The sequence below is a fragment of the Mobula hypostoma genome, chromosome 4, assembly GCF_963921235.1.
Source record: "Mobula hypostoma chromosome 4, sMobHyp1.1, whole genome shotgun sequence".
Taxonomy (NCBI): domain Eukaryota; kingdom Metazoa; phylum Chordata; class Chondrichthyes; order Myliobatiformes; family Myliobatidae; genus Mobula; species Mobula hypostoma.
The window spans coordinates 176,528,754-176,543,798 of record NC_086100.1 but is presented as its reverse complement, the minus strand read 5'-3'; positions in this window follow the sequence as shown (position 1 = coordinate 176,543,798).

The window sequence follows — 15,045 nt, the reverse complement described above, 5'->3', positions numbered from 1 at the left end:
AATGGGGCCTCAATCTTGTCACAAAATGCTAAAGACATGATAAAGACATCTGTGTCTTCTGAGCAAATCACTACAGATTGGTAAAGATTGTATCTGGAACCCTTCTGGTGTGGACAGGGCCCAGGGCAATCGTCCAGGGGGATGAGAAAGGATATCCTCCATACGTAGACTGCGCCCTTGTACCATCACTATGATGCGTCCAAACAAAGGCCTGTCTGCTTTCTAGATGATCGCCCTCCCATCTGATTTCACTTCTCTCTTCCTACATATATCACTGAATGTTTTCAGCTTGTTGGTTTTCATTGGGTCATGGAATTTCTTTGCTGGTGGATTTTCCTCTAGTCTCTCATCCTTGAAGGCTGCATAGCATTGCTCACAATCTCATATGCCTTCATCAGGTCAGAGGCAATGTCCTTGGGGGCTGCCTTTGCTGTAGAGATGCTAATGAGGTCCCGCTTCTCTGCAAATGGGTTGACCCGTTCATGTATGAAGCTAACCACTGCTGAAACTGCTTCCTCATCTTTCTGGATTGGCTGCTGTAGCTCCGCATGACAAAGCTCTGATTTGTTGCCTTGCACCATCTCCCTTAACTGTCCCAGGAATGCACTGTGGTGCTCAGCTGTTATGTAGTAACACTTGCTAGCTCCAGTGTTCAGGCTGAACTGTGATGTGCCTCCAGGAGTCTGTGTGTCTTTGTTCACTGTGGCTTCAATAGCCTGGTTCACAGGGATCTGCCCAAAGGGGTTGTTAGTTGACAGCTGCACTGAGAATTGGCCTGTCTTGAAGGCCTCATACACAGAAGGATTCTCTGGGAGGTTCATCATCTGAGCAAAGTAAGGGGATAGGTACCTGGCATAATTCATCTTATCATAGGCAAAGCGCCATGGGATCATGGTTCTTATAGCATGGAGGTGCAACTCCCAGTCCTCCTCACAGAAAGCTACCACCGCTGCAATGCTATCACATATTTTCTAGCACTGGGGGTGTATACCTCCCCAAAAATCACTATAAAGATTATTCCCCCCAGATGGTACCGATGGCCCAAATTTGGGGTCCTGGTTCACGGACTATATGCACTACACTAGAACCTTTCCAGCCCCTTGTAGAATTTTCCATTTGTCACATCATGTTAGTGCTCCAAAAATTTCAGGGGTTTAGGGATTTTGAATAAGGAATGCTCAGCCTGTATTTACAATAATCTGTGATATCTTGTTCATTAAATTAGTAATAAAATTCCTCTCTGCACTATTATTCAAATATGATAACATGGTCTTTGCAAGTATTGCTGAGAACAATTTCATCTCGGAATACATTTTAACACTACATCCTTCAACAAAAGCCTGGATCTTTTCCATCTAGAAACTTTCTTGGCTGGTTCTTGAGTCAAAATGCTGCACATGCATAGGCAAGCAGAAATGAAACAACTTTGACTTCCACTATATTAGTACAAAATTTGAAAGTAAACGAGAAGCTGAAAAGATCTTTACAAAACCCGGGGGCACGTAGGGAAAAAGTTTCACTGGATATATCCATTTGAAAATTCATCCAGAGACCAATCATAGATGCAAATAAGGGCCTAAAATGTAACTTGCCAAATGATTAAAAATAAATTCCACACCAGAGCAAACTGGTGGTCCAGACATGGAGAGATCATTGAAAGATACAAATTGGTTTAAAGGATTATATGTAGCCTGATAGTAAAGCATGTAAAACATCCTTTTCTATTTGGGAAGATTTTAAACGATATTTTATCTAAACACTTGTGACCTTCATTAAATTTCCTGCTGGGTTTCTAAGTTCTGTGAATCCCCCAAACTGTACTGATTACACATGCTGCTAAGACCCAGTATCTCTGAAACCAATCAAATAAACCTTTTTATGTACTTCCTCCAGACATCTTAGAAATGAGAAAGAACTACTTTAGCCAGAGGGTGGTGAATCTGTAAGTTCATTGCTACGGACGGCTATTGAGGCCAAGTCATTTGGGTGAATTGGGTGAATTTGGGTAGATTGGGTGAATCAAATTGGTAAGGGTGCTGAGGAACTTGGAATGTATGCGGGATGGTTTTTTGACCCAACATGTCGAGGAACCAACTAGAGAGCAGGCTATTCTGGACTGGGTATTGAGCAAGGAGGAAGGGTTAATTAGCAATCTTGTTGTGAGAGGCCCCTTGGGTAAGAGTGACCATAATATGGTGGAATTCTTCATTAAGATGGAGAGTGACATAGTTAATTCAGAAACAAAGGTTCTGAACTTAAAGAGGGGTAACTTTGAAGGTATGAGTCGTGAATTAGCTAAGATAGACTGGCAAATGACACTTAAAGGATTGACGGTGGATATGCAATGGCAAGCATTTAAAGATTGCATGGATGAACTACAACAATTGTTCATCCCAGTTTGGCAAAAGAATAAATCAAGAAAGGTAGTGCACCCATGGCTGACAAGGGAAATTAGGGATAGTATCAATTCCAAAGAAGAAGCATACAAATTAGCCAGAAAAAGTGGCTCACCTGAGGACTGGAAGAAATTCAGAGTTCAGCAGAGGAGGACAAAGGGCTTAATTAGGAAGGGGAAAAAAGATTATGAGAGAAAACTGGCAGGGAACATAAAAACTGACTGTAAAAGCTTTTATAGATATGTGAAAAGAAAAAGATTGGTTAAGACAAATGTAGGTCCCCTACAGACAGAAACAGGTGAATTGATTATGGGGAGCAAGGACATGGCAGACCAATTGAATAATTACTTTGGTTCTCTCTTCACTAAGGAGGACATAAATAATCTTCCAGAAATAGTAGGGGACAGAGGGCCCAGTGAGATGGAGGAACTGAGGGAAATACATGTTAGTAGGGAAGTGGTGTTAGGTAAATTGAAGGGATTAAAGGCGGATAAATCCCCAGGGCCAGATGGTCTGGATCCCAGAGTGCTTAAGGAAGTAGCCCAAGAAATAGTGGATGCATTAGTGATAATTTTTCAAAACTCTTTAGATTCTGGACTAGTTCCTGAGGATTGGAGGGTGGCTAATGTAACCCCACTTTTTAAAAAAGGAGGGAGAGAGAAACCAGGGAATTATAGACCGGTTAGCCTAACATCGGTGGTGGGGAAACTGCTGGAGTCAGTTATCAAAGATGTGATAACAGTACATTTGGAAAGCGGTGATATCATCGGACAAAGTCAGCATGGATTTGTGAAAGGAAAATCATGTTTGACGAATCTCATAGAATTTTTTGAGGATGTAACTAGTAGAGTGGATAGGGGAGAACCAGTGGATGTGGTATATTTGGATTTTCAAAAGGCTTTTGACAAGGTCCCACACAGGAGATTAGTGTGCAAACTTAAAGCACACGGTATTGGGGGTAAGGTATTGATGTGGATAGAGAGTTGGTTGGCAGACAGGAAGCAAAGAGTGGGAATAAACGGGACCTTTTCAGAGTGGCAGGCAGTGACTAGTGGGGTACCGCAAGGCTCAGTGCTGGGACCCCAGTTGTTTACAATATATATTAATGACTTGGATGAGGGAATTAAATGCAGCATCTCCAAAATTGCAGATGACATGAAGCTGGGCAGCAGTGTTAGCTGTGAGGAGGATGCTAAGAGGATGCAGGGTGACTTGGATAGGTTAGGTGAGTGGGCAAATTCATGGCAGATGCAATTTAATGTGGATAAATGTGAAGTTATCCACTTTGGTGGCAAAAACAGGAAAACAGATTATTATCTGAATGGTGGCCGATTAGGGAAAGGGGAGGTGCAACGAGACCTGGGTGTCATTATACACCAGTCATTGAAAGTGGGCATGCAGGTACAGCAGGCGGTGAAAAAGGCGAATGGTATGCTGGCATTTATAGCAAGAGGATTTGAGTACAGGAGCAGGGAGGTACTACTGCAGTTGTACAAAGCCTTGGTGAGACCACACCTGGAGTATTGTGTGCAGTTTTGGTCCCCTAATCTGAGGAAAGACATCCTTGCCATAGAGGAAGTACAAAGAAGGTTCACCAGATTTATTCCTGGGATGGCAGGACTTTCATATGATGAAAGACTGGACGAACTAGGCTTATACTCGTTGGAATTTAGAAGATTGAGGGGGGATCTGATTGAAACGTATAAAATCCTAAAGGGATTGGACAGGCTAGACGCAGGAAGATTGTTCCCGATGTTGGGGAAGTCCAGAACGAGGGGTCACAGTTTGAGGATAAAGGGGAAGCCTTTTAGCACCGAGATTAGGAAAAACTTCTTCACACAGAGAGTAGTGAATCTGTGGAATTCTCTGCCACAGGAAACAGTTGAGGCCAGTTCATTGGCTACATTTAAGAGGGAGTTAGATATGGCCCTTGTGGCTAAAGGGATCAGGGGGTATGGAGGGAAGGCTGGTGCAGGATTCTGAGTTGGATGATCAGCCATGATCATACTGAATGATGGTGCAGGCTCGAAGGGCCGAATGGCCTACTCCTGCACCTATTTTCTATGTTTCTATATCTAAAGTGGAGTTTGTTAGGTTTTTGATTACTAAAGTTGTCAAAGGTTATGGCAAGAAAACAGGAGATTGGGGTTGAGAGGAAAAATAAATCAGTCATGATTAAATGGCCAAATTTTGCTCTTACATCTTATGGTCTAACTTACCTTTTCTGAAATTTGATGCTTAAAATGTAAATTGAAACAAAATTAATGCTTTATGCTGATTTATGAAACAAAATTTAGTGCTTTATACTGATTTATGTTAACTTTCTAGCCTTTCGTCTAGACCTCTCTATAAAGTACAGCATTGCATATATTATATTTTAATTGCATTTATTTGGATTTGTGCACAAACATGGTCAAGGTTTTCTTTTATGAATAACTTTTTAAAAACTATACAAAAGACCAAGCAGATAGAAGCAGGGGTAGCCAGAGAGATTCTGTCCCTTTGGAGCTATTTCCTCATTCAGTTTGATCATTCAATTTGTCCCAAGTGTCAACACCCTTGCCAGTACCATATATCCTTCAGTTTCCCAGTTAAGAAAATTATCTACCTGCTCTTTACACAACCTCCAATACTTTGACCTCCACAATCCTCTGAGTAGAGAATTCTAGAGAGTCACTCTTTCAAGGGAGAAATGCCTCATGTTTAAATAATTGCCCTCCTGCAACTATTTAGCAAGGGTTATTTTTTCATTCCTTTAACCAATATTGCTTCACTTCAAATTTAGTGTTAAATGCCATCACCAAAATGAAGAGATGGATTGAGTATTTTGTTTGCCAAAGTTTAGCTGAATAGAATTTCAGTATAAATGAAATTTGATTATATTTGCATTCATTTTAACCCTAATGGACCCAAAAGATATCGGAGCAGAATTAGGCCATTTGGCCCATTGAGCCTGCTCCACCATTTCATCACGACTGATCCAATTTTCCTCTCAGCCCCAAACTTCTGCCGCCTTCCCACATCCCTTAATGCCTGGCCAGTCAAGAATCCATCAACCTCTGCCTCAAATATGCATAAGGACTTGGCCTCCACTGCCGCCTGTGGCAAAAATTCTGCAGATTCACCACTCTCTGGTTAAAGAAATTCCTCCTCTTCTCCATTCTGAAAGGACGCCCCTCTATTCTGAGACTGTGTCCTCTGGTCTTAGACTCTTCTACTGTAGGAAACATCCTCTCCACATCCACTCTATCAATGCCTTTCACCATTTGGTAGGTTTCAATGAGGTCACCTCTCATTCTTCTGAATTCCAGTGAATACAGGCCCAGAGCCATCAGACGTTCTCCATACGATAAGTCAATCAATCCTCGAATTATTTCCATGAACCTCCTTTGAATCCTCTCGAGTTTCAGCACATCCTTTCTAAGACGAGGGACCCAAAACTGCTCACAATACACCAAGCGAGGCCTCACCAGTGCTTTATAAATTTTCAACATGGCATCCTTGCTTTTATACTCTTGTCCTCTTGAAATGAATGCTAACATTGCATTTGCCTTCTTCACCACAGACTCAACCTGCAAATTAACCTTTAGTGAATTCTGCACAAGGATTCCCAAGTTCCCTGCAACTTAGTTTTTTGTATTTTCTCTCCATTTAGAAAATAGTCAACCCTTTCATTCCTTCTATCAAAGTGCATGACCATGCACTTCCCAACACTATATTTCATATGCCACTTCTTTGCCCTTTTTCCTAATCTGCCTAAGTCCTTCCGTAGCGCCTCTACTTCCTCAAAACTACCTGCCCCTCCACCTATCTTCATATTGTCTGCAAACTTTGAAACAAAGCCATCAATTCCATCATCCAAATCATTGGCATAAAAATAATTGGTCCCAACACAGACCCCTGTGGAACACCACTAGTCATCGGCAGCCAACCAGAAAAAGTTCCCTTTATTTCCAATCTTTGACACCTGCCAATCAGCCACTGCTTTATCCTTGCTAGAATTTTACCTGTGTTACGTACCCCGTAACTGGGTTGCCAAACCAGCAGAAATGGATCACTCAGTTGGAGTCTGGAGTACTAGAACTAAGAAAGTTTTATTAAAGAAACAAGTAACACAGTAATCGAAAGGATAATAAATGCAACAATTCAACAATGATAACCACACATGTGCACAGAATTAAGATAACAGCATCAATCAAGCTCTATCGTTGTCTAGGGGTAAATGACCAATTTCAAACTGACTCAAAGTTCAGGTCGCAGTAATCGTTGCCATGGCGATGGACAAGGTGGGGGAAGAGAGACGGAGAGAACAACTCATCATTCAGCACAGCTTCACTCACAGACCAGCGGGATGGCTCACAACCAGCTTTTGGGCGGGTCCTTGGTGATGTCACCTGAGGTCACCGACTGTGACCCCTCCTCCAGATGCGGTCGATCCTCTGCAGTGAACCCGGCACCCAGGCAAGGGCGGACACACACCGGGTTCCCGCTGATCGTACCTTTCCACCCTTGTCGTTGTCTGGGACTTCTCACCCACTCGTGAGAAGCGCACCGCTTCCAGGGTCTCGTTACCTCGGGTGGCGTGTGTGTCTGTCTTAGCGAACCTGTCCCTTTTTATCCCCCTGCTGGGGTATCGCCTGTCCATCACTTCAAACAGTTCAGGGTTCAAAGGGGGGAGCCGCTCCAGACAGCTCTTCCTCCCACATCCCTTCATTACACATCTCCAGACGCTGCTCCATTGTTCCTTATCTCTCCTTCCCCTGAGGGCAGGTGGCAGACCAACTGCTGATGCCACCGATGCTAGCCCAGGCCAGCAAACATCTTAATTTTATGTGTATTCTCGTAACACCTGTAATACCATGGGCTTGAAGCTTGTTAAGCACCCACATGTGCAGCACCTTGTCAAAATCCTCAAAATCCAAGTACGCAACATCAACTGATTTTCCTTTGTTTATCCTGCTTGTTACTTCTTCAAAGAATTCCAACAGATTGGTCGGTCAAGATTTTCCCTTGAGGAAACCAGGCTAACTACAGCCAATTTTATCCTGTGTCTCCAAATACCCTGAGGCCTCCTCCTTAATAATCAACTCCAACATCTTCCCAACTACTGAGGTCAGCCTAACTGGCCTATTGTTTCTTCTGCCTCTCTCCCTTCTTGAAGTGTGGAGTGACATTTGCAATTTTTCAGTCTTTCATTCCATTCCAGAATCTAGCAATTTTTGAAAGTTCATTACTAATGCCTCCACAAGCTCCTCAGCCTCCTCTTTAAGAAATCTGGGGTGTATACAGTCTGGTCCAGGTGACTTATCCACCTTCAGAAAATTCAGTTTCCCAAGAACCTTCTCTCTAGTTATGGTAACTTCACACACTCATACCTCCTGAAACCTGGAGCTTCCACCATACTGCTAATGTCTTTCACAGTGAAGATAGATGCAAAATACTTACTCAGTTCATCCGCTATTTTGTTGTCTCCCATTACTACCTTTCAGGATCACTTCCAGTGATCCAATATCCACTCTTGCATCTTTTACAGATTGTGTATCTGAAGAAACTTCTTGTATCCTTTTTAATATTGGCTTGCTTACTTTTGCATTTCCTCTTTACCTCTTGATGACTTATTAATTTGCCTTCTGTTGGTTTTTACAAGCTTCCTAATCCTTTAACTTCCCACTAATTTTTACTGTATTATACACCCACTTTTTGGCTATTATGTTGGCTTTGACTTAGCTTGTTAGGCACAGTTGTCATCTTTCCTTTAGAATACTTCTTCTTTTGGATGTATATATCCTGTGCCTTCCAAATTGCTTGCTGAAATTCCAGCTATTGCTGCTCTGCTGTCATCCCTGCCAGTGTTCTTTTCCGATCAATTCTGGCCAACTCCACTCTCATACCTCTATAATTTCCTTTACTCCACTGTAATACTGATACATCCGACTTTAGATTCTCCTCAAATTTCAGGGTGAATTCAATCATATCATGATCACATGCCCCCCAAGGGTTCTTTTACCTTTTGCTCTCGATCCCTGTGTATGGCATTACAGGGATCAAACCCAAACCCTTTTTCTGAGGTCCTTGTGACTGTGGGTGTCTGATTTAAATTGTTCTTTCTGTCTGCTACCTAACTCAATTTCTTATCTCTAATACATACTGTATGTAAGGTTGCCATAGACAGAGGGATAAGCTCCCACTACCTATTAAATGCCCCCAGTGGTATGTGTCTCAAATAGCCTCTGACAACTGAGTCTATCTCCTGGATCTCCTGGCTTTCATGTGTAGCTTAGCTACTAAGCCTACTGGAACTATTTCTACTGACAAGAGAAGGGGCAAAGGTAGGTTACTGGTGCCTTACAACCTTGCTTTGGGTAGATGGGGGTTGGCAGCTCATCTAGGAGAAGGAAGACACTGATCTCAAACTTCTGCTGCCTTGGGCAGGGCTTTGGGAGTAAACTCTGAGGAAAAATGTAGAGTTGGAGTCCCTAACTCAGCCCTACATTGACTAACAATTACTGCAACATTGCTGGTGCCAAACTACTGGTCTCTGCTGTTCCTTTGGATTCATCAGCTGTGTGAAGTGGGGGAGCCTGCTGCCTGGGCAACAGCTTGCTCTCCATATTGTACTGTCCTGGCTTGTGTATTGGCCTGCATATCACATAGACAGTTAGAGCACAACATCCATGGTCAACTCAACCAATGGAGGGCCAAATATATACAGTACTGGAGAGAAGAGATGCAGTACTTTGTATTGAGCAACTCCATTTGATTTTGCTTATCAGAGAAGTTCTATTTATTCTTTCACCAACTCTGTTATTGGAAATCAACTTTTCTTTTCTTTTTTCCCCCCCAGTTCTGATGAAATGTTCCAAACCTGAAATATTAACCATTTTCTTTACAACCGATGCTGCCTGACTTGCAGAGTGTTTCCAACATTTTTTGTTGTTACTGCAATGCATACTGTTTGCTTGGCATTCTTTTACATGTTACGTACGCCTTTCACCTGTGTCATTATACTTTTTTTGGTTCCCAATTTTATCTTTTGTTACCTGATTGATTTTTTACATTTTTGTTCTTGGTTGAGGACAAACCACAACATAATTTTCTGTGCTGATAGGTTACGAGGCATCATCAAAAGGATGCACGAGGAATTTTAAACTGCCAGAATGGCATTCCAGGTGGCAGCTGCCAAGAATATTTGACAGTGACTGGAAGTAAGTGATTAGTCAATATTATTTGCTTATCTCCATAAATGAAGAGTAAAATGTCAAGGAAACGAAGAATCGGAGGCGTCATATGAAGGTGAGGGTGACATGGAAGTTGAAATCAAATTTGATGAAATGTTCCACTCTGAGGCAAGTGTACTTAATTGTCAGCTGAACAACATACATCAAAGTTGCTGGTGAACGCAGCAGGCCAAGCAGCATCTATAGGAAGAGGCGCAGTCGACGTTTCAGGCCGAGACCCTTCGTCAGGACTAACTGAAGGAAGAGTGAGTAAGGGATTTGAAAGCTGGAGGGGGAGGGGGAGATGCAAAATGATAGGAGAAGACAGGAGGGGGAGGGATAGAGCCGAGAGCTGGACAGGTGATAGGCAAAAGGGGATACGAGAGGATCATGGGACAGGAGGTCCGGGAAGAAAGACAAGGGGGGGGTGACCCAGAGGATGGGCAAGAGGTATATTCAGAGGGACAGAGGGAGAAAAAGGAGAGTGAGAGAAAGAATGTGTGCATAAAAATGAGTAACAGATGGGGTACGAGGGGGAGGTGGGGCCTTAGCAGAAGTTAGAGAAGTCGATGTTCACGCCATCAGGTTGGAGGCTACCCAGACGGAATATAAGGTGTTGTTCCTCCAACCTGAGTGTGGCTTCATCTTTACAGTAGAGGAGGCCATGGATAGACATGTCAGAATAGGAATGGGATGTGGAATTAAAATGTGTGGCCACTGGGAGATCCTGCTTTCTCTGGCGGACAGAGCGTAGATGTTCAGCAAAGCGGTCTCCCAGTCTGCGTCAGGTCTCACCAATATATAAAAGGCCACATCGGGAGCACCGTACGCAGTATATCACCCCAGTCGACTCGCAGGTGAAGTGATGCCTCACCTGGAAGGACTGTTTGGGGCCCTGAATGGTGGTAAGGGAGGAAGTGTAAGGGCATGTGTAGCACTTGTTCCGCTTACACAGATAAGTGCCAGGAGGGAGATCAGTGGGGAGGGATGGGGGGGACGAATGGACAAGGGATCCCGTTGCAGGTGGCGGAAGTTACGGAGAATAATATGTTGGACCTGGAGGCTGATGGGGTGGTAGGTGAGGACCAGGGGAACCCTATTCCTAGTGGGGTGGTGGGAGGATGGAGTGAGAGCAGATGTACGTGAAATGGGGGAGATGCGTTTAAGAGCAGAGTTGATAGTGGAGGAAGGGAAGCCCCTTTCTTTAAAAGAGGAAGACATCTCCCTTGTCCTAGAATGAAAAGCCTCATCCTGAGAGCAGATGCAGCGGAGACGGAGGAATTGCGAGAAGGGGATGGCGTTTTTGCAAGAGACAGGGTGAGAAGAGGAATAGTCCAGATAGCTGTGAGAGTCAGTAGGCTTATAGTAGACATCAGTGGATAAGCTGTCTCCAGAGACAGAGACAGAAAGATCTAGAAAGGGGAGGGAGGTGTCGGAAATGGACCAGGTAAACTTGAGGGCAGGGTGAAAGTTGGAGGCAAAGTTAATAAAGTCAACGAGTTCTGCATGCGTGCAGGAAGCAGTGCCAATGCAGTCGTCGATGTAGCGAAGGAAAAGTGGGGGACAGATACCAGAATAGGCACGGAACATAGATTGATCCACAAACCCAACAAAAAGGCAGGCATAGCTAGGACCCATACGGGTGCCCATAGCTACACCTTTAGTTTGGAGGAAATGGGAGGAGCAAAAGGAGAAATTATTAAGTCAGCTGAAAGGTTTTTTAAAAAAAATATTTATTAAGAGATACAGCACAGTAACAGCCCCTTCCAGTCCGAAGAGGCCGTGCTGCCCACTTACATCCACGTGACCAATTAACATACTGACCAGTACGTCTTTGAAATGTGGGAGGAGACAGGGTCAGGGGATGGACACTCATGGGGTCAAAGGGAAAATGTAAAAACTCCTTATAGACAGCAGCAGTATTGAAACAGTGTTTTTGGTGCCGTAATACTAACCACTCCATTACTGTATTACCCCTATAGGACTTTTCTGCATTGAAGTTTCTGTACAAACGCTTAATAAGCTACCTCTAAAGGTAGGTCACAATGTTGAAGCAAGTCAGCATTGAGATAGTACTACTGCTGTGCAAGGCACATTGAGTTATAATGTTGAAAGTGGATCTCTCTCTCTCTCTATCTATCTATCTATAATTTATTTATTTATTTAAAAAAACAGTGAAAAGTGTCAAGTAATATTGAGTGCTAGTGGGTGTTTAATGATGCCACTGGGTTCTTGCGTGGGGACGCTTAGATAATGTCCTGCAGTACATTAAGAGCATAAGGTACTGCATGTCTACCCCATCAGTGAGTTACTGGTTGGTGGAGAAACCGAAGGAGCAGTATTTGGTGCAGATTGTGCCGCTGCCTGCATCAGAGGAGATGGCGTGCGAGGACGCTGTGTAGTCTAACAAGAAGTGATCATCTTCGTCACTTGTGATCACTAGACCTTGTTGGATATTGTTAATGTGCAATGCTGCAAGTCTGATTTACTGGTTTATTGGCAGACGGCAGGGAAGCTGCACGGCCTTGGTTGTCTCACAGACTAGGCCTCAAGCCGCGGCATCGCCTGTTTACAGCTGCCCAGGGGAGAGGTGTTGGAGTTGGTGCACTACATCAGAGTGCCAGAGACCGTATGGTGCAGTGTCCAAGCTGGAGTTGGTGCTGCTCCCCAGTGTATACTCGGCAGAAGACCAGCCATATTTCGTTCTTCCGCAGACTGCTGCAGCTCTGGGTCTGAAACTTTTTTTTTGTGTGACCATTTTACTGATACATTTGCTTTCAAATTTATACCTGCTATATGCATCTTGTGCTGTTTGTGACTGTTGGTACTGTGTTTTGCACCTTAGCCCTGGAGTAAAGCTGTTCGTTTAGCTGTATTCGTGGGTATTCATGTACGGTTGAATGACAATTAATTTTGAACTTGAATCGAAGGTGTAATTTAAAATCTATTATGTGACAAAGATGAAACTTATTTTTGGAAAATGTCTCAGAAAATGTGGTAAATGTTTGAAATTAAGTTTTCTTGTAAAGCTTAGATTTTTTATACAAGATATACCTCTAATATTAGTAATATTTTTTATTACCTTTAGAAGTCTGAGGAATGTAAAAGGATAAGAAAATTAAGGATTGATTAGCTTCTTTTACTGTGTATGTCAAGCCTTTGAGAAATAGTGAAGCTACTAAATGTGAAATAGAATCAGCCTTCTGCACCTTAATGTTTGTGGTCAGTAACAAAGGGGTAACACTCACTGTTGACCTAGAAGAGCTGCTCATAAGGATTTATGCCCAGTAACCGTGAAACTAACAGGCAAGGAATGCAGACCATCAGACTCCAGAAGCTTAAAAAAACTTAAGATTCCGCTTTTATTTTCTATTGGAAGTGAAATAAGACTTCAGGCATGTACAAGGAATCAAATCAGATTCTGAGGTATAGTTGTAGTAAAAATGGGTCTGCTATAATTTTAACTATCTATGGAAATTATCGTGCAATGGAGAGAGTAACACCACTTGTGCAAAATTAGATTTTCAGGACTTGGAAAGCTGACGTAGTGTAGTAGTTAGCACAATGCTCTCACAGCACTAGTGACCGGTGTCCAATTCTACCACTGTTTGTAAGGAGTTTGTACATCCTCCCCGTGATACATGGGTTTCCCCTGGCTGCTCCAATTTCATCCCACACTCCAAAGATGTACAGGTTAGTATCTTGAAATAAACTGTTTTAAAACTAGTCTTCACCTGGTTCAACAAGATTTAACAATCTGTAAAAAGATGGAATTCATATCCATTGCATCAGCTCTGCTGATTGTGGAGGAGACGAGAATCACTGGCAGCAATTCTGTATTTTAATTGCATATTGTAATTTCCTGGATTTTCTGTCTCTGACACAGTAACGATGGTGAATGTGGACAAAGGATTCTTTGATCTGCGTATTTTGGGCTATTCAATTACTTAATTGCCGCATTTCACTGTTGTAAAGTTCAGGACCAATTATTTGGCAGCTATTCTGACTTGCACTAAATGTAAAAAAAAACTTAGTTCCAAGGTTAGATAGCATTATACAGTAAGTTACTAGATCAGTATCCAGAAATCTGGACCCGGAGACAAGAATTCGAAACTTGCTACATGAGAGCTGGGAATTTGAAATTGCAATTAAATGCTAAGTTCAATAATAATAGCGTGAAGCTATTGTTTAAAAAAAATCACTTCATTCCTTGAAGGAAGGAAATCGGCTATCTTTAACTTGAGCCATCCTGCATGTGATTTCAGGTTGATTTAGGCTGGCAGAACACACTACCACAAGGAACAGATGGGACATGTATAACAGAGGTATTGAGAGGCCCCGTCTGCTCTCTGAGGACACCAAAAGTAATTTCAAAGAGTAGGAATGTTATCCCTAGTGCCCTGCCAGTAGTTCAAAAGCACTTTATTGGCTGTAAAATACTTTGCAGCCAATGAAGCAGTTTATTTTTAAGTTAGCTATTTAAGATGTTAGCTAGATAAAGGGGAAAAGTCATGGAGAATTTAGTTCAGAAACAGTTCACCCCATCCATGATTAATCCATTGATTAGTGATGCTGATTGAAGGAAACACTTTGGAACAAAGGGACTAGCTCGGTGGACAATGTGAATGGCCAGGACTTATTGGACTAGAGAGCCTATATTGCTCTATGACTTTAATAAACAGTCCTGATACCTTCAGTGATCTGTAGAGAGTATAGGAATAAATGCATTGCTTCTTGAATTAGTGGGGATGTAAATGCAGGGATCAGAGCTGGGCCCCAAATTATTCACAATGGGATGGATGAGCGCCAAATACCGTGTTTCTAATGCCTGTTTATTCTCCAAGTTACTCTTTCCAGTTATTGTACATTCCCTCAACTTGTTACTCCTCTCCACATGCATTTTCTTCAGCATTTGTTTAGATTAAATTCTATTAACCACTTTTTCTCACCAACAGACCGGATTTTCATCACCTTTCTACAGTCTAAGGTTTCCCTCCTCTGTCAAAACACAGTCAATTACTGTGTCATTCTCAAGCTGGTTAATCATCTTGCCTTTAATGTACTCATCATTTTAATATGATTATGATATGACTGAGGACACACAGTCCCCTTTATTGTCATTTAGTAATGCATGCATTAAAAAATGATAAAATGTTTTTCCAGAATGATATCACGAAAACACATGACAAACCGACTTAAAACTAACAAAAACCACATAATTATAACATACAGTTACAACAGTGCAAAGCAATACAGTAATTTGATAAGAACAGACCATGGCACAGTAAAAGTCTCAAAGTCTCCCGAAAGTCCCATCATCTCACGCAGACGGTGAACCTCCAGCACCGCAAACTTGCCGATGCAGCATCCTGGAAGCATCGACCACAGTCCGAAAACTCCGAGCCTCCGACCACCTCTTCGACCGAGCACCG